The sequence below is a fragment of the Monodon monoceros genome, unplaced genomic scaffold (assembly GCF_005190385.1).
Source record: "Monodon monoceros isolate NGI ecotype Baffin Bay Population unplaced genomic scaffold, NGI_Narwhal_1 Super_Scaffold_22, whole genome shotgun sequence".
Lineage (NCBI taxonomy): Eukaryota > Metazoa > Chordata > Mammalia > Artiodactyla > Monodontidae > Monodon > Monodon monoceros.
Window position 1 is genome coordinate 125681913 of NW_021703779.1, and position 21407 is coordinate 125703319.

Sequence of the window (21407 nt, forward strand, 5' to 3'; positions counted from 1 at the left end):
TTACTCTATGATTCCATTTGCGTAAAATTCTGGGAAATAACTACTACTTTATAGTTACAGAAAGGAGATAAATAGTTGCCAAGGGTTGGAGTGGGTCACATTTATTCCAAAGGGGCAGGAGGGAACTTTCTGGCATGATGGGAGTGTTCTATATCTTTACTTTTGTGGTGTTATGGGCACATATGAATTTGTTAGACATTGTCAAACTGTACACCTAATAAGGAATCATTTTATGTAAATTATTCCTCAATACATCTGATTTAAAAAAAATCTGGATGATGTAGTTAAAGCAGTGCTTAGAATGAAATTTACAACATTTAAATTCTTACATTACAGAGTAGGTGGGAAAATTCAAACACTCTGTAAACTGGTATTAATATAATATCATTGACAGCCTAATAAGATGGGTAATATTGTTCTCATTTTACAGAGTAAAAGCCAGGAGATGCCAGCTTAGTGTTTGGCTCATAGCAGTTACTCAATGAATGTGTTGAAATGCCTTGCCCAGTCACCAAGCCAGTCACTTGGTCAGTGGGCAAAGCCAAGGATACAGCTTTAGCTTCTGGATGGTTGGCTTGGTGCTCCTTACACTGCATGGTGATGAATAGGTGAGAGGGGAAGGAGAAGGACAGTAGGCATGGTGGTATGGAGGAATGCCTAGGTGGGTCAAAATGTGTAGTGTGCTTGTTTCCTGCCATGAGTTGGTGTTCTGGTGGCCATCAGTATAGGGATGTCATTATTGATTTCATGAACTCCTGGGAGTCAGACTTGGATTTCTGCCAATGGACATAGCCACCGTGGGAGTTTCCAAGTACAGTGAATGCATCGTGGTGGGTCCAATATCATTCCTGAGTAGTGTCAGCTCTGTCTGTAGATACAGTGTGCATAATGGGCAGGGAAATCCAGATGCACATAGAGACTCTTTCCCAATATGTGGAAGTCCTTTCTGCTTCTTCTCACCCCACACTTCTGAAACTTTCTGTTAGCAGGCTCAGTCTCCCTCTGCAAGGCCAAAGCACACAGCTCCATCCAGGATGAGGAGCAAGAGAGAGGAATGGGGGTGCTCATAGGAGGCCTGGAGCAGCTGGTTTCTGGTGCTGCAAGGCTTTCCTGAGAGAGGAGAGAGGGGGCAATGCTGAAGCCCTCTGTCCTACAGTGAGAGAGAAGGGAAGGAGTTGAGAAGTGAGGTGCATGCTGGAGTGCTGAGATTCACAGTGGTTGCAGGATCCCAAGTGGACAGTTTGTCTCAGCCTATGCTTCCCCCTCGGTCAGAGCCCCAGAGCTGGTGAAGCATACACCCTATTTGGTTATTCTTGCCTTGGATAAGGGAAGTTCTTTCCCTGCTTACAGCCTTTGCACATACTATTTTATTTGCCTGGAAAACTCTTCTCCCAACTCCTCACATGGCTGATTACCTACTATGTATAAAATAGATAAACAATAAGAACTTCCTGTATAGCACAGGGAACTATACTCAATATTTTGTAATAACCTACAAGGGAAAAGAGTCTGAAAAAAATTATATATATATATATATATATATATATATATATATAACTGAGTCACTGTGCTGGACACCTGAAACTAACACAACATTATAAATCAACTATACTTCAATAAAAAAGAAAAAGAAAACAATGTCAAACACAAACTCTTCCCAAACCTGGGCAAGCCTGCTGAGCTTCCGACTTGGATGTGGCTCCCAGGCTTCAAGAAATGCCTTGGGACATCCTCACGGTACATGTCCAACTGATCTTTGAATTGAACTGTACTCCTTTGGGATAGAGGCTGGGGCTGGGGTGCTCATCCTGTACAGGGCAGTCCTGCATTAAGCCACAGTAGCAAGGCCACTGTCAGGACCTCCCAGGATTCAGTGCATTATACTTGTGAACCCACAGTACCCTCTTGCCCCTTTTTGTCTCTGCCTTGTGGAGACGACTGGGAGGAAATTTCTACACCTTTCTGAACCTCAGTTTTCCCACCTTGACCTGGGTCAGAAAGTCTTAAACTGGAGTCCTAGGGGCTGCCAAGGGTGGGGCTTGTGTGGGGGAGGGTAAGAGCAGGAAGAAGGAGCTCAAGCAGGCAGGGAGCTGAATGTCACATTCCACTTATATCTGTTCTGCATTCTGAGCCCTCCATTCACAGAGTAAGAATTCTGTAGCTAAATCAAGTTGAAAAATTGCCTTGAATTTGATTTTCACAGCTCTCAGATCTCAAAGAACCATCCTTTCTTCTCTTGCCTCTTTCCCCTGTGATCCCTTCCTCCTATTTCCCTTCCCCTCACTTGCCCAATCCCTCACTCCCTGGAGACCATTTTCCCAAATTGCAGATGCGTTTCACTGGGACCCTGACCCAAATCCTTGTGACGGGGCACACCTGCCTGGATTTGGGGAACAGTGCTGGGCCTGTGGAGTCTGAGGCCCACCAACCAAGAAAGCAGTCTGGAAAACTTAGACAGCAGGCAGGCTCCTTGCCTACATGCTGGGGACTGCAGTCAGTGAAATGGCAGCAACCGGTAGCCAACTTGGGAAGAGTGAATACTTCCTTTTCCTCTGAGCCAAAGCTCAGTGGTCCTGTGGGGAACGGAGAATGTATGCCAGCCCCCAAACTCTATTCAAAGCATTCAAGCCAATGAGTATTTATGAGGATCTTACTTTGTGCCAGGCCTGGTGCTGAGCACTCTGGTGCTGCAATGAGTAATCAATGAGTTGCAAGGCTCTCTCAGTCTTTCAAAGGAGCTCGACACATGTACTGGTGATATCAATACTAATACAGAAGGAGAGATCCAATACACGCCCCGCCCCAGCCTCTGACTTCACGTCTCTTGACCACAGATCACACTACTCTTACCCTCTCCAACCCCAAGCCCAGAGAGAAGGGAGGAGGCTTAAGCACTCTGAGGAGTGGGGCTTGTAGAATCTCAGAGGCCTCATCATGCCCCTACAGGTTGGAGATGAGAGCCTTCCAGCCCAGCAGGGCTCCTCAGCATCTTTAGTCCAGGTCAGGATCTATTTTACTAATGGTTTCCCCAGGACTGGTCAGAGCACTGCCCAGATGCTAGAGCCTCACTGCTCCCAGGCTAGTAACATGTTGTCTTCTCCAATTAACAATTGAAAGACAGGACTGTTATAGGGAGAGAGGGGATGCCTTCTTCAATTTCAGGATCTTTCTTTCGTAAGCATTGAGGATTGACTGACTAACATTCTAATGAAGACTACCCTTTGCAAAACACGGTTTTTATTCAGTTTAAAATCCTCAGAATTTCAGAGAGGGCACAGAGTTTCAGCTACCACCAGTACCCATATCAAGGTGTGCTGCAAGTTCCACCAAGGATGTCCCCAAGGTCACTGGGCACTATCTGGAAGCTTATCATGGCACTTGGGCTTGGGCCTTGGACTGCAGGATACCCAGCAATGAGGTGGAGTTTATTCCTAATTTCTCTCCTTCTGTTCTCATAGCACAAACAGGCTTGGAGGAAGGGACTTGGCCTGGGGAGATGGAAGATCCAGCAGATCAGAGGAAGAGAGAGGGGAGGCAGTGAGGAATAGTGGAAGGAATCTAGATTTTGGAATCAGGTGATCGAAGGCCCACTTATGCCACTAGATGTAGACCTTAGGAAAATCACTTCTCTGATCCTTAGTATCCTTATTTCTAAAAAGGAGATAATAATAGTACCTCCTTCACAGGGTTATATTGAAAACTTGAGATATAATTCACAAAATGCCTGAAACAAGGTAGACTGCTTAAAATAGGAGCTATTGTCAGAAGTAGTATTGTCCCATTATCATCACTAATATCATATTGATCAACAATCTAGATCCTTTGGGGATCTAGAGCAGGTGACAATGAGCATGCTTGCCACTTGAAGCATGTGGTTTAATTACCTTGTCTTGATGTGAGTGACCCTAGTTGTTGAAGAAGTATGGTACAGAGCCTAAGTATGAGCTCATTTAGAGAAATCCAAGCTGCCTTGGAGTAACTTCTCTACAAAAAGAAATTCCTGGCCTTTTTCTGAAAGAGGAATGGTATTCTGTTGTGATGGTTAAAGTGACCTTGTCAGTATCTCTGCAGATCACTGGACCTGATACTCTTCCAGACTGGCCTTGAGTACATTCCACCTCCTGCCACTTCTGGCTCCAGGGTCCACTTCCTGATGGCTCATTGGGGAAAGAGCAGCATGGTAGCTCCATTCTCAGGCAGTCACACTGGCTTCACAGCTGTGGCTCTTTGAGGATTCTGACTGCAAATGATGAAGTGTTCCACTTATGCTGGAACATGCTGCCCTTTGTGACGTTCAAGTACCTACTCCATGTGTTTGGACTGATGTAGTCTGTCTTTCAAATGACAGGTTTTAGGGTGTGTAGGAGGGTGGCACAGTATTTCAAGGACAGATCAGTAAATGAGAATTCCACGTCCCGTTTGCTCTATTTGTAGTCTTGCTGAGCCATGCTCTCCTAAGACTGTAGCAACACCAGGAACCCTCTGGGGTGACATTCTGTTCCTATCCCAAGGGGTTGGTAAAGCTGTGTCTTTGTCTGAAAGCTAAACATATTCCTTGGAACTAAGGTGGAACAATTTTTATTTTCCCATTTTACAGATGAGCTAGCAGAGTCAGAGAAGTGAAGTGAACTCACCTAAGGTCACAAGCTAGTAAGAGAAACAAAACAGTGTGATATCGAGGTGCCTGGTAGGCTGTGAATGTTGACAAACCTGTAGTAATCAGACAAATGGCACTTCTTCTCGCCTCTCCCCTCCCCTCCTCTCCCATCCCCTCCCCTTGCCTCTCTTTCCCTTTCCTTCCCTTCCCTTCCCTTCCCTTCTCTCTCTATGCTCTACCCCTTGGTAATCTTACCCGTTCTTACAGCTTTCAATATTTTCTGTATGCTTATGGCTCCCAAAATCATATCTCCAAAACTGACCTCTCCTCTAAACTCCGATGTCAACTTGACATCACTACTTGACTATCAAATAGTACTTCTTTAGAACTTTTTTCAAGTTCTAGCCAGGGAAATTAGTCAAGAAAAAGAAATAAAAGGCATCCAAATTGGAAAGGAAGGAGTAATACTATTTCTATTCACAGTTGACATAAAAATGTTAAAGAATCTATAAGAAAGCTACTATAGCTAATAAAGAAATTCAGCAAAGTTGTAGTGTACAAAATCAACACACAGAAACCGGTGGTGTCTCTATACACCAGTGTTGAACAATTCAAAAAGGAAATTAAGAAAACAATCTCATGAAAAATAGCATCTATAAAGTAATTTAACCAAGGAGGTGAAATACTTGTATGCTGAAAATGCAAAACATTGTCAAAAGAAATTAAAGAAAACCTAAATAAATAGAAAGACATCCCATCTTAATGGTAAGAAGACTTAATATTGTTGGGATGTCAATACTCTTAAAGTGACCTACAGATCTAACACAATATTTATCAAAATTGCAGCAGCTTTTTCTTTTCAAGAAATAGAAAAGCTGCACTCTCAACTTCATATTTGGAATTACAAGGTGCCCCAAATAGTCAAAACGATCTTGAAAAAGAAGAACAAAATTGAAGGACTTACACTTCCCCAATTTCAAACCTTATTGCAAAGTAGCAGTAATCAAAATAGTGTGGTACTGGCATAAGGGCAGAGATACAGACCAATGAAATAGAACTGAGGTCCAGAATTAAGCCCACACATCAATGGCCAACTGATTTTTGTCAAGGGTGCCAAGTTCACTTAATGGGGGAAAGAATAGTGTCTTTAACAGGTGGTACAGAGGCAACTGGATTTCCATGGGCAAAGGAATAAATTTGGACTCCTTTGTAAATAAGATTGTCTATACCATTTTTTTTTCAGATTCCACATATATGCATTAATATACGATATTTGTTTTTCTCTTTCTGCCTTACTTCACTCTGTATGACAGTCTCTAGGTCCATCCCCTATATCACACCTTGAACAAAAATTAACTCAAAATGGATCAATGACCTAAATATAAGAGCTAAATAGAAAACATGGGGGTAAATCTTCATGATCTCAGAGTTGGCAATGGATACTTAGATGTGACACAAAAAGCACAAGCAACAACAACAACAAAAATAGATAAATTGCACCTCATTAAAATTAAAATAAACTTTTATGCATCAATGTACATTATTATGAAAATGAAACAGCATTGTACAGGATGATAGAAAATATTTGTGAATCATACATCTGATAAGGGTTTTATATTTATTATATACAAAGTACACTTACAATTCAACAACAAAAAGACATAAACTCACAAAAAATGAGCAAAGGACTTTAATAGACATTTCTTCAAAGTATATATGCAAAGGATAATAAGCACATGAAAAGATGTTCAACATCTTTAGTTATTAAGGAAATGCAAATCAAAGCTTCAGTGAGATATCACTTCACATCTACTAGGATGTCTATAATTTTTTTAAAGAAGGAAAATAACAAGTGTTGGTGAGGATGTGGAGAAATTAGAACACTGGTGCTCTGCTGGTGGGAATGCAATTTGGTGCAGCCTCTATATAAAACATTTTGGCAGTTCCTCAAAAAGCTAACTATAGAATTACCACGTGACCCAGAAATTCCACTCCTATGTATATATCCAAAAGAACTGAAAAAAAAAATAACTCAGCTACTTGTACTTATCCAATGTTCATGACAGGACTATTCACAGTAGCCATAACATGTAAATAACTCAAGCATCCATCAACAGATGAATGGATAAGTAAAATGTGGTATATACATATAATGGAAAATTATTCGGTCATAAAAATAAATGAAATTTCTTACATATGCTACAATAAATCTTGAAAACATTATGCTAAGTAAAATAGACAAAAATGGACACATATTATATGATTTCACTTCTATGAGGTACCTACACTAGACAAATTCATAGAGATAGAAATTAGATTAGAGGTTACCAGGGGCTGGAATGAGAGAAGAATGGGAGAATGTTGCTTAATGGTCATGGAGTTTCTGTCTGGGGTGATGAAAAAGTTTTGGAAATAGTGGTAATGTGTTCATAACATTGTAAATATAATTAACGCCACTGAACTGTATACTTAAAAATAGTAAAAAATACCAAATTTTATGTTATACATATTTTACCAGCCAAAAATGGTGAAAAAATGTCAAAATTTATCTCAGTCCTGTGCACTTATCGCAACTACACTACCCTCACCTAGATGCCTGTTTTCTAGTTTTCAGAGCTTAAATTTTATCTTTTTTTTTTTTTTTTTTTTTTTGCGGTACGCAGGCCTCTCACTGTTATGGCCTCTCCCGTTGTGGAGCACAGGCTCCGGACGCGCAGGCTCAGCGGCCATGGCTCACGGGGTCCGGACCGGGGCACGAACCCGCATCCCCTGCATCGGCAGGTGGACTCTCAACCACTGCGCCACCAGGGAAGCCCTTTATCCTTCTTTTGTTAAATTTATTTCTAAGTTTTCAATTCTTTGTGATGCTATTGTTTTCTTAATTTTGTTTTTGGGTTGGTCATTCCTATTGTATAGAAATGCAACTAATGTTTGTGTACTTGTTGATCTTGTATCCTGCAATTTTTTTGAATACATTTGTTAGCTCAAATAGTATTTTTGTGGTTTTTAGAATTTTCTGTGTATAAGAATATAGTTTTACTTCTTCTTTTTTAATCTGAATGCCTTTTATTTCATTTTTTTCCTAATTGGCCTGTCTAGAACTTCCAGTACAATGTTGAATAGAAGTGGTGAGAGGGAATATCCTTATTTTGTTCCTGATCTTAGGGGGAAATTTTTCAGTTTTTCAGTATTATGTATGATATTAGCTGTTGTTGTTTTTTTGTTTTCATAGAACCCTTTATCAGGTTGAGGAAGTTTCCTTATATTCCTAGTTTGCTGTATGTTTTTAATAGGAAAGGATGTTAGGTTTTGTCAAACAACAGTTTTTCTGGTATTTACTAAGATCATGTGGTTTCTGTCCTTTATTCTATGAATATGGTATATAATATTGAGTATGATACCATTTTTAGAAAGTAGTCAAGTAAAAATAAACAATAGATTCTGTAGGGGTGCACAACATATATTTCAAAACTTGGAAAATAAAAGACAGGGGCCTGATAAACCCAAAATTTGGAACCATGGTCACTATTATGGGAAGGGAGGTTGGGGTGAGCTAGGGAAGGAATACCCAGATGGTTGCAATGCTGTTGGGAATGTTCTTGTTCTTATTCTGGGTGCTCAGTGGATCCATATTTGTTTCACCATTATGCTCCAAAATGTTCTCTTATTTTTCTGTCTTTATCAAATATTGTCAAAAGATGTAATACATGGGACAACTAAAGTGTCTAGAAAAACAGACCTCATCCTGTGGGCATCCAGGCTGGCCTGGCAGCAGAGAAGGAGCCTCTAGGAGAGGAGCAGTGGTGCCAGGGTACAGGGCAGAGTCATGCCTGGGGAAAGGGGTCTCAGGAATCATAGGCACTCAAGTGGAGATGGACAAAAGCATCTTCAGCATTAAATCTATCCTACTGGTTGGTTGGGCATTCCTGGAGGGCAGGTTGAGCCTCCTGAGTGCCCAGCATCGAGAATGTGCCTACTAATGAAGACTCCACATAGATAGAAGATTGCAGGCCCACTTGTGCTAGTCTAACTCAGGACCCAGTCAAGGCCTGGAACCCTAGCTCCTGAAGTAGAGTGGGAGAAGTGCTTGTACCGACCTTCAGGGTAATAGATGTGATCCTGCTCCATAAATTGTAAAGCATCATGTCCATAGAAATGTTTAGGGTTCTGTACTGTTTCCCTGAATTTCACCCCAGCCTGAGGCTGCTTGGAGTCAGCCCACCTCTCTTTCATTTGCCCCTGAGTGTACTAGCGATGCTGGAGAGATCGGCTCTGCAGAGCCTTCAGGTTTGTATTGGAATCTTGTGGCTCTGAACAGAACAGATGGGTCGGCAGCCATTTAGAATCAATTGATTATGATTAAAGCCTCAGTGGGTAATGCAGGGCCCTGCAGATGGAGGCCTGTCACTTCCGCTTGTGTTCCTGCTCCATCATCTTTGGCTGACTCCTTGGCATGCTGATGCAAGGAAGAAGCCTGGAACCCCAGTCTGATTCTTCAGCGCCTATTGGGATGTTCTGGGACTTCATACATGTCAATGGGGGAAACACCTTTACCATTCCAGGTGCAGTCACCATTCTGGCTGTCTGTCTTTCCTCCCCATCCCCAGTAAATGAATCCCTATTAACACATACCTGGGCAACTAACAGCCTCTGAACCAGTCTCCTTGCCTCCATGATTCCCCTTTTAGTCTACTTTCCACGCGGCAGCCAGGGTGGGCTTGTACAAATGAAAATGTGACTGTGCCTTGGCCTGCTGAGAGTGTACCCTGAAGACAAAGTCAAAGCTGCTTAAATTCCAGAAAGTCTTCCAGTATCCTTTTAAAGTGATTGGCCTTAGCTTTGTTGCAGAGTTACTGAGTTTTAGACTTGGATGCTCTTTGAATATCATCTAGTCCAGACAATGACAACACCAGGTCATTCTCTGGCCTCAAAAAAAAAAACTATATTTTTGCCAAAGTTTACCCAGGGAGAAGGAGCAAAGTCTGGATTTGAAAACTGACCTGTTTCTTTTTCTTTTTTTTTTTTTACATCTTTATTGGAGTATAATTGCTTTACAATGGTGTGTTAGTTTCTGCTTTATAACAAAGTGAATCAGTTATACATATACATATGTTCCCATATCTCTTCCCTCTTGCGTCTCCCTCCCTCCCACCCTCCCTATCCCACCCCTCCAGGTGGTCACAAAGCACCGAGCTGATCTCCCTGTGCTATGCGGCTGCTTCCCACTAGCTATCTACCTTACGTTTGGTAGTGTACATATGTCCATGCCACTCTCTCACTTTGTCCCAGCTTACCCTTCCCCCTCCCCGTGTCCTCAAGTCCATTCTCTACATCTGTGTCTTTATTCCTGTCTTGCCCCTAGGTTCTTCATGACTTTTTTTTCCCCTTAGATTCCATATATATGTGTTAGCATACGGTATTTGTTTTTCTCTTTCTGACTCACTTCACTCTGTATGACAGACTCTAGGTCCATCCACCTCATTACAAATAGCTCAATTTCGTTTCTTTTTATGGCTGAGAAATATTCCATTGTATATATGTGCCATGTCTTCTTTATCCATTCATCTGTTGATGGACACTTAGGTTGCTTCCATGTCCTAGCTATTGTAAATACAGCTGCAGTGAACATTGTGGTACATGACTCTTTTTGAATTATGATTTTCTCAGGGTATATGCCCAGTAGTGGGATTGCTGGGTCGTACGGTAGTTCTATTTGTAGTTTTTTAAGGAACCTCCATACTGTTCTCCATAGTGGCTGTACGAATTCACACTCCCACCAGCAGTGCAAGAGTGTTCCCTTTTCTCCACACCCTCTCCAGCATGTATTGTTTCTAGATTTTTTGATGATGGCCATTCTGACTGGTGTGAGATGATATCTCATCCTAGTTTTGATTTGCATTTCTCTAATGATTAATGATGTTGAGCATTCTTTCATGTGTTTGTTGGCAATCTGTATATCTTCTTTGGAGAAATGTCTTCCACAAGTGAGAGATGCCTGAGGGACCAGATAACACAACTTGGAATTACAAGTGAGGTAATAACTTCTGAGTTGGATTTTCAACAATAAGCAACGGGAGATAGGGTGGACTGTTTTGAGGCAAGGTGGTTCCATTCCATTCCCCCTGTCCATGGGTGTCCAATGTGACTGAAGAACCAACCAAATTTCTTTTGAAACTCTGGCCAGCTCCATAATTTATCACTTGCTATTTGCTTTCACTCCTTTCTTACCTCAGTTTACTTTTTCCTTCACTCCTGCTGTCCTGTGACTGAAATTCTAAATAAAATCTTAGGATGCAAACTTCACCTTAAGGTATGTTTTTTTAGGCAACCCTGTGTAAGACTGTTTTGTAGGTCATGGCCAGAACTTAGGACTTCAGGACCCTGCGGAGCCCATTAAGTGTGTTAAGCAGGGGAGTGATAAGTGTGTGCTTTAGAAATTTCACACAGGCTCCTGAGGGCAGAATGGGTTTTATGGAATAAGAGTAAAGGCAATAAGGCCAGTTAGGGAGGATAATGCTATAGTTTAATCCAGAGTTAATGTCTTCTTGGACTAGGGTGGTAATGGTGAAGTAAGGGAGAAGCTGATATATTAGGGAGGGATTTGGGAGGTAGAATCAAAAGTAACTGATGATGGGATAGACGAAAAGTAGGAGGATGGGTGAGGAGTCACAGTGGAATCAGAAGTTACTAGCTTTAATAACTGATTAAATGTTGTCATTCTCTGATATGAGGGAGACTGGAGCAGAAAGTTTGGAAGAAGATGAATTTGATTTTGAACATGTAGAGGATACTACAGGCCATCTAATAGGATGGATTTAATTCTGCCTTCGTGGGAGTGAGCATGCATTCTTCAGTCTCTCAGTTATTACTGAGCAGTTGCTAGGGACATGACCCGAGTCTCTTGGTATTTTAGTTTTGCCCAGTAGCAGAGCAGAAGTCAGGTCTCTGGGACTAGAAATATTTTTCTTATGGTTTACTTTGATTTCTGTCTTGTAATTCACCTAGATGCCTATAGACATTGAAAAATACCACTGCTCTTTAAAGAACAAGTGCCCCAAAACCCTCAGCAGGAAGTTGAGACCCAGCTGTGCTTGCTGTGGCCCCTTTAATGTGGCAATCTGAACTGTGGCACCTTTACGCTACCACCACAGGCTCTCCAAGAAGCAACAAGCAGACCCAAAGCCCACCCGGGGTTTCTCTGCCTCATTTAGTTGTGCCTTCAGCTCAGGCTCAGCAATGTTCTCTCTCTCCCAAGGAGTCCCAAGGCTCAGCCTATTCATCAGTCCCCTGTCTGGAGCTTTGAGGATTTAGGTTTAATTCTGAGGACACATGTCTTCACCAGGCATAAAGCTTGAGGTTTTTGGGCCCTCATTGCAGGCAGCTGTGAGGCAGGTCTAAGTTATGACTCAGGCCGAGTCGTTAAAGATCTGGAAATTGAAGCTATTTGTACCCCTGCCAAGCACAGCTCTCTGGTCTGGAAGAATCCCGGCTGTGTCTTGAACGGATGAGTAATTCTCTACCCACACTGCAGCTTCATCTGTAGGCAGGGTCCAACTACCTGTGTAAATAGAGTGACTGGGCAAAATTTTGGCAAACTATCCTGCGCATTATGTGACTTCCAAGCCTGCACCTGCCTACTTGTTAGTCTTATATCCCAGGAGCTGGTCCCAAGTTGAAACAGCCTAGGGTAAAAGGATGTGGTCTTGGGTCTTTTCTGGAGTATTTTGGTTTGCTTCAATGCCACAGACATTTGCAGAGTGTCTATTAGCTGCTCTACTGGGTACATGGCCATAGGTCACACCTGGTCCTTGCCCTATTGATGTTGGAAATTTGGAGGCACAGGTTGATCTGTGATCAGCTATTTTATAGAAATTAGTGATAGGTTCTCTAAGCTACAAATTATCCTGGTAGCCAAATAACCAAAGGGACTGCAATCCAACAGGTATCCAACTGCAATCCAAGGTATCCTGGAGGAGGTAGCATTTGAGCTGAGTCTTTCGAGAAGCAATTCTTTAAAAGGGTGGAGATCAGACTCAGGGTACTCCAGGCAGAGAGGACTGTGTAAGCAAGAGAAAAAAGTGATATGGAGCAGAATCCGCTCAGGCAGCAGGATGAATTCTGAGGTGTTTGAGGGTAAAGAAGTGGGAATGGAGGAGGGGCAACAGCCCTGATAGGACAATCCTCGGAGATCTGACAGCCACGTTGTCAAGTGTGTTATTCAGCATGTGCCCTGGAGCCAAGGAAGTTGTTTGAACTGCATGGGGGTAGGCAGCCCTGTGACAATCACGAAGACCTGTCTTTTGAAAAAGACAGTCTAGAGAAAGATCATTTGCAGAGAAAATAGAGTTCTATTCTAAGGCTTTCAGCAAGAGTTGAGGAGGGTCTGATCTGAAGCACCGGCAGTGGGGTTGAAAAAGAGAGGGCACATTGAAGACATACTGAAAGAGAGTGAATGGATAGGGTTTGTCCCCCAAATACAAAAGAGAGTCAGAAGGAAGGTGGTTCCTAGGATGCCTCCAATGAATCTCCTAAGAGAATGAAGGCACCACTCCTGAGATGAGAAGTCCTGGAGGAACAGAAGAGTGGGGGTGAGCTGATGGGGTCAGGTTTGCCACATTGGAGTGCAAGGTGTCTGTGAGGCACAGCTGCCAAGAGAGAAAGGGCCCACGTTAAATCTTCAGCTTCTAATCTGGTCTGCTGCATGGCACTGCCCACGCAAACTCAAGTGGGGATGTAGCTGCTCTTTACCCGGTAGGGCAAAATGGGTGCCTTGCCACAGGGATGGCCACACCTAATTCCAAAAGCCTCATCAAATGTGAAACCCCATGAGGCTCCCAAGCTGGCCCCAGTCCCAATCCTGTCTCTGCTGAGGAGTAACTTCAGTTAAATTAGCCTTCAGAGTAAAAGCAACAATTTTGTTCATTTTCTTGTTGGCAAAACACCCGAAAGTAATAGGATGATTTTTTTCTTGTTGGCAAAACACCCGAAAGTAATAGGATGATTTTAGCAGCTTTTACAGGCCTTTGGGGGCAATTACCAGGACTCAGTAATGGAAAGATCAAACCCCTTTTGCTAGAATTAAATGCTTTCCCTCGGGCCTTTGTAGAATTGTTGATTGGTTGATTGGAACCCACTCGGGGGACTTTATCTGTGAAGGCCTAGAAGCCAGTCCATCTGAGCCTTCTTGTGTTGGGGATGGGTGTGGGTGGCATGTGGCAAAGAGGATAAGGAAGCCCCAAACTCCAAGGATCCTGGCATCCCAGATGTAGAATGGGCAGGCCCTCAGATTCCACCTCATGTATCACTCCTACTGTACCAATAAAGGCATTAAAGCTTCAATACGGGTCAGGGACTGGTCCAAAGCCACAGAGCCAGTCAAGGGTGAAATCAAATTTGACCCCACTTCAGACTCCTGGCTTGGTGTTCTTACTTTTACCCCATCTGGGCTGATCTTCCACTGCATCCATCCCAGTGGGGGTAGTTCAGAAGCAGCAACTATGGGGTCAGACTGTTTCCATACTAGCCATGGTCCTATGGGTAGTGGGGACCGGGGAAGAAGCCTGGGAAGTCCTCCGTTGGGAATGACTCAACAGAGAGTTAGGGCCCCGGGGCCTTGGTAGGTGGGATCCTGTCCCCCAAGAGGCTGCTCAGAGTGCCCCTTCCCAGTGGGAAACATTGCCAGGGACTGGCCTTGGCCATAGATGATTAGCATGCAGCTCAATAAACTACTTCATTAACCACCACTGACACTCAACATACGACCTATTTAAAACCAGTCTTTTCTATTCTTTCCAGCCTCTGAACTCATCAACTACTAATTTCTCCCTTGCTCTTGTTCTTTCTGTCACAGAAACTTTTAATGTCAGCTACTCTTTCTCCATAGTGGCAAAACCTGAAGGAAGATTGGGGAGCCTTGAAAGAAGGTTTCTTTCAGTAGGAGAGGGCTGTGGTGGCAGTGGGAGAGAACGGTGTCACAGGTAGGTCTGTTTTCCATCTGCAGCCGGACCAGTGTGCTCCTCACCTGCCCCTCATCCTCCTGTGCACAGTGATGGATGCTGCCTTACCACTTTCTGCCTGGGCCCTTCAAATTAATCTGGACCTCAGGATTTGCACCACTTCTCAGGAATCTGCCCAGAAGCACTATCCCATGCCTGAATGCTTGGGAAGAACTGAAGTATGACCCTTCTCTGCCAGTCCCTAAAGTAGCGGGCAAGTGCAGGACACCTGTGATTTTCCAATGCCTTGCTGGGTAATTTTAGTATCATCTAATTTTAGGGAGCAAATAAGTTTGGGAAGGTGGCAAGTGGGCAGAGACCTTTGGGAGAGACTAAGGCTGGTTCGTGACCAGGGCACAGGGCCAGACAGGAGTAACCTGAATAACTTGCCTCCAACATGCTAGGGCACAACTTCTAAAAGTTTCCATTGAAGCCGTTGAGTACAAGGATGATATCCAAGATGCCTTGCCCAGAGTTGGCACCAAGGAAATGATCATAGAATGAATGGTTCCAGATGGATGGAACACAGTTCATGGACAATCATTTTCATTTAATTTTCTCTAATTTGTTCTTCCAGGTATTTCCACTATATTTCATTTCATGTATTAATTTTGGTATTGAAGCTCTGGTTTATGAGCACTTAACACAGTGTCTGGGACACAGTGAGCAGTCAGTAAATATCACCGGCTATTATTATAAATTAGCATTTTAAGCCTTGTTAATAGCCTGTAGCTATTTTTGGTCTCCAAGTCAGTCTTCTCTGGGAGGAAGAGTTACCAGAAAATCCGGTGCTACAAGCTGCTATAGTCTCTAGGGTGGCCTCAGCTCCATCAGGGCCCAGATCCTAGGAGCACCTAAGTTGCCCAAACATACATACTGAGGCTGGGAGAAAAGAAGCAGGAAACCCAATCACCAGTGGTGGTACAGACATGGCACAGGGCATTGTCCTGCCAAGTACAAAACTTATTCAACCCCACAATCAGGGCCGGGATGACAAAATGGATTTTCAGAGGGGCAAGAACTAGTTCAGGGTCTGACAGCAAAGCATGGCAGAGCAGAGTTAGAGGCCAGGGCTGCAGCCTCAGTCACATCAGGTGGCCTCTCTGCTGCCTAGCCCCACAATCTTGAGAGTCATGTTTAAGGCTTCTCTGGGAAGGTTAGATGTCATCTCCCCTGTCCTCTTTCACTCCTGGGCCAAAAAAAGAGTTTGGAGAAAGAGAAGAACAATAGACAAATAAATAAGTAAAGGTGTCTCTCTGTATTAAAAGAGCCTTCTCCCAGCTGCTCAGTCACTCACATGACTGAAGCAGAGCTAAAGTCTGACCATGTCCTATTCACCTCTTTCTGGTAAGCAGAGTGCAAAGAGGGCTTTTCCTGGACCACTGCCACAATCTAGTCTCACACAGCAACTAGAGTGATCTTTTAAAAACACAAGTCAGATCACATCCCTTCTCTGCCTGAAGTCCTACAATGGCCCCGTTTCATTCAGAGTAAGTGCCCTCTATGCTCTGGACCCCAATGTTTTGCTGTCCTCCTCCCTCCCCGCCATTCCTCTCCTGTGACCCCAGCGTCCTTGCTGCTCCTCAGTCTTGCAAGGACAATGCATTTGCTGTTTACTCTGTCTGGGTCATCCTGCTCGAGAGGCTTCTCCTTAGGGAAGCCTTTCGTGAAGGTCAGATTTAAAGTTAGCTTCCTCGGCTCCTCTTCAAACTGTTCTGATTCTGTAGAGGGCAGTTAGCTCCACTTGATCTTTTCCTTGTTCATTAATCTGCTTACTTCTACATTGGGACCTGGAATGATTTTAAAGAACAGGGCAGCCTTTCAACTGATGTGTATGTAATGTGAGTAAGAAATAAAACTTGGTTGTTTTAAGCCATTGAAAATTTGAAGTTGTTTGTTTCTTCAGCAAACCTTAGCTTATCCTGATTACTACAATCTTCAAGCCAAGTCATTAAGAGCTGCATGGATGCTTTGGAAATTTCAGGCAGAATCCTTTCCTGAGGTAGTTGGGAGGCATGCCTAGCAGGATAGTAGGAGGTCAGCTCCCACATTCACTAGCACATTGCTGTAAAATGCAGTGTACAATTTTCCCAAACAGGTCACTACTGGGACTTTGGATGGAAGGATTCTTTGTTGTGTGGGATGATCCTTCACATAGCGGTGTGTTCAGCTTCCCAAATTCTAGTCTTATCCCTTCAGGCATTATGACAACCAAAAACACCCCACCATTTTTAGATGCCTCTTAGGGGGCTGCATCATCCTCTGTTGAGAACCCCTTGGGTAGGTGCTTGCAGACATTTCCATTAAGGTAGTCAACCTACTCCTAAGGTGAAACTCTCTATGCAAAGGTTATGCATATGAACCTGGCCATGATCAGACAATGTGAAGATATTGGACTGGCTGATAGGGACTATTTATTATCCTCATTTAATGAATGAAAATACTGAGGCTTCAGAGGTGAAATGACTTGTTCAAGGACATATAGCTTGTGAGTGGATCCACATCTTCCGGTTTGCAGTTCATACTGTACCCACTGTCATGTTATGTGTGCCCAGTGCCCACTGGAGCAAATTAGTACTACAGTGGAAGCAACCCTGCTGGATGTGAATGGAGTCAGAGTGGTAAGGATTAACACCAAGAGTGAAAACTCAAATCTCCTCAGTTTGATCCGCCAGCAAGGAGCCAAAACCTGACAGGCATGAGCAAGTTGAAAACATATCCACACCCTGATAAAGCCAGTTCGTCTCTCTAGGCTCACTGTAAATTGCCTAGGGTTGGTTGGGAGGGCTCCTTTTTCCCCTGAGACCAGATTAACTCCACTGTTATACACACCATAGCATCCTGTACCTTCCCTCCATAACCCTCATCACATTTGCAGTTAATTTTCAATGTCAGTTATGCCCCTCCCCCACACACATACACACACAAAGAGGTGACCTCTGTGAAAGCAGGGACCTTATCCATCCTGTTCACTTATGTATCCCCATCTCTGACACAGTGTTTGGCATATGGTAAGCACTCATGGTACTCATTAATGCTGTTCACCAGCTTCTAGCTCTCTATTCAGGACACATGGTAGGAATACATTTCTTGGCCCTTTAGCAGTTGAGTATGGCCATGTTAATAGTTCTGACCAAAGAGTTTTGAGTGAAAGTTGCATGTTACTCCCACAGAGAGCATCGAACCTCCAGTGTAAAATGCTCTGGAGGAGTTCTTCTTCCCTCTGTCACAATGACCAGCAGCATTCAAGTTGATGGCTAATATGTCAGCTTACTTCCTAGAGTGAAGAGACATGGAGCAGGCTTCTAGCCTTCTAGCAATGAATATGCAGTGTGAATAAGAAATAAATCTTTGTTTAAAGTAAGCCACTAAGTTTGCAGGGCATTGTTTGTTACTGCAGTATAATATGGAATATTCTGACATAGAGTACTCAATAGATATTCATTAAAAGAATATTTCCATATTGACTTGACTCTGAGGGTCAAAAATAATAAGTCCACAGGCCATCTGAAAAGGCTAAAAGATAATGGTAACTTTCTGGAAAGAGATAGAAAATAAGTAAAATAGCAAATTACACATGAAAGGTTATAGGCTATTTTTAAAAGGAAAACTTAATGAAGATTACTAATATCAAGTACTATTGGGATCAAACTCAGGAATAACCGAAATAGAGAATGATCCAGAAAGTTTAGTACATTGCTATGCTCTGGTTAAAGGGTAATGTAGAAAGTATGTGGCAATGGCTACGGCCCAGACAATTATTATATAGCCTGTGTAATGCAATATATATCTGCATATAAAAAGACTTTGGCTGAAACATTTTTCTCCTAGTAAAAATTGACGTCATCTCTGAAATCCTTTAATATGTAGTTCCTTATTTTCTACCTTTCACAAGAATGACACTGTTTCAAGGTGGGACTGGGGTATTGAGTTGGGATTAGAAGTAGCCTGGATGTCTGGGGGTCTCAGCTAGAGAGGATTTCTAGGGGGAGGGGCAAATGTGTAGCTGCAGTAGCTGGGGGACAAAGAAGTTTCTACAGTGGGCAGAATGTTCAGAAGCTGAATAGTCAGACATACTTGAGCAAGTGTACCTGCAATTCAGGTTAGTGGTTCCTTTTCCACATCTGTTTTCATAATAAAAACAATAGCAATAGACCACGTTTTTGACATGCTAAGAGTCAGGCTGTATTCTAAGTGCTTTACGTGCATTATCTCATTTAATCCTTACAATACCATTAGTCAGGGTGCTATTACACATAATGAAGAAACTGAAGCCCAGAGAGGTTAAGTAACTTGCCCAAAGTCACAGAACTAAGGGATGATAAGGCTGGTATATTGCCCCCTGGAGATCTACCTCCAGAAACCAAATGTCTTAACCATACAGCCATGTTTAGGACTACGATGAAAAAGTGGTAGAGGAAGCAGTGTAAATGTGCAAGCAAAGTGTGGGACATGTGTAACAGGTGGCCAAAGGATTATACATTTTAATGTGTTTGTTAACCCACCAACAAAAGCCCAGCCTTGCCTCCTGATCCCTGCCTTCTCTCCACTCCTACCTTTAGGCTTTCTTCTCATAATTTTAGAACATCACTCCTGGATTTAGTTTCTACAAGGTTCCAAGGCTTTAGTCCTGGTAAACGTTGAGCAAGAGCCAATGCTCAGATGAACGCTGCTGAGGATGAGGCAAGAAAGGAGGGCTTACACATTTGGGGTGCATTTTGATCATAAGGGGATAGTGAGAGTGTACATTCACCCTCTACATTTGGTGTTTCCGTGTCAAAGTCAGGTCGTGGACCACACCTGTTTGTCTTGGGGATGGGATTGGAGGGGGAAGGTAGAGGCTACAGAAAATATACCTACGCTTCACTCCTTTATCCCTTGGCAAGTTCACAAGTCAGTGAGCATTATTTGTGAGAAGAGAAAGGCTTTCTGCACATACGTCAGGCTCTTAACTCAGTCTGCTTTTGGATGGAACTGATAAGGGAAAAAGTTCACGGGCTCTACACTTTTAATTTGTTTGTCTCCTGGTGTGCTGCAAACAGCAGCCTGGGGTCAAAAGTTAATAGCCAATTAGAGAGTAGCAAAATCCAAGAGCAGAAAAAGTCTCTGTGTCAGTTAGGGATGGACGCGGGGCTGCTGCTGGCTCTTGGCATAAGAATAGAATTACCAGGCAGAGGGATAAAGTTTAAAAAGCGACCAGAATTTTCAAAACCCTGAGGAGTGAAGCTTTTCATTCAATAAGGGTAAGCAGCAACCATTAGCTGTGTGTGTCATCCCTAGCATCATTGTGTTTCCAAGGCAACGGGATTACCAGGGAGACTTGGGGAGTGTGTACTGCTTTAAACTGTGTTATTGGAAGTGGCTGCGGCCCTAGCATGGCCTTTGAAACCATACAGAATATTGATGGTGCTTGTATCTTCCCGCATGCCTTTGTTCCAGATCTGCATTCTCCAGTGCTCTGGCTGAAATGGTTGGTCAGAAATAAATCATCTTAGACAATGCTGTCCCCTTACTTATAGCTATAACTTACATTGACATGAGAGGTTACTATTTTGGCCCACATTGACCTCTAGTCCTATTACAGAACCAGGAAGAGAAGTAAAATTAGGTGAGAAGAGACCAGATAGTCCTAGATGGACTTGAATGGTCCAACCATCCTTTTCCTCCCCTTCTTGCCTTGCCTGACTTCAGGCTAAGAAGAAAAACTGCTGCTTTTAGATCCCTGACTGGTAGTGGGGGTAGAGATTGAGAGTTTCTGCCTGTCTTACTCCTTTGGACTGTCTCTTCTAAGATTAGTAACCCCTCCTGAGCAGTAGAAGAAGTGGGGAGAGGCAATAACACATTAGACAGAATACACCAAGCATTTGAAGGCCCAGGTTCCAGAAAAAGAATCTGAAAGAATTCTAATATAGCAGGAGAATAGAATGCAAGAGAGGAGACAGATGTGAGACGAAGCGGGAGAGTTACACATTTGAGGAAGTCGTTGGAGGATTTTAAGTATGGGAAAGAAATTATCTGAATTATTCTTAAAAAAAAAAGATCACTTTGCTAGGTGGAGAATGGATTGTAGATGTACAAGAGTGGAAGCAGAGAGATCAATTAGAAGGCATTCACAGAAGTCTAGGCAAGAGATAATAGCAGCCTGGAATAAGGTGGTATCAATGGCCATAGTGAGAAGTGGGTAGATCAGAGAGATGTTTAAGAGGTACAATTGATGGGACTTGGAGATTTATTAGATGCAGTAAGTGAGGGAGAGAGGGGAGTCTAGAATAACTGTCAGATTTCTGGCTTGGGAAGCTGGGTGGAAGGTGGTTCAGCTCACTGAGTTGGAGAAAACTTGAGAAGGGCGTTCCTGAATTGTTTGGGACATTGAGAACTTATTTACAACTAATCCAAATCCTTCATGCTTGCCATATCATCGCCAACAAGCATGTGTTTGTTGTTCTCAGTCAATTCTTCCTAGAAACAGCAAAACTATTTTCTTCAAATGGAGCCCACCTTATCCAAAGATTGTTCCTAAATTCTTGTTCTGCAATCCATTATGAGAAATATAGATATTCTCCCTAATTCAAAGTTTATAATCCCTTCATCATGAAATCCACAGGATCCATGATTGCTTGTTTGTTTTGGAGATAAACTGACTTTTATTTATCATCTTATTCCTTCATCCATTCAGTCATTGTTTATTGAGGACCCGATTTGCATCAAGGATCTCTGCTGGGCATTGGGGCCATAGAGGAATGACATGGGCCATCACAATTATCCATCCATCAATCCATGTATCCATCCATCCATTCCCCCCTTCTTTCAGTCAC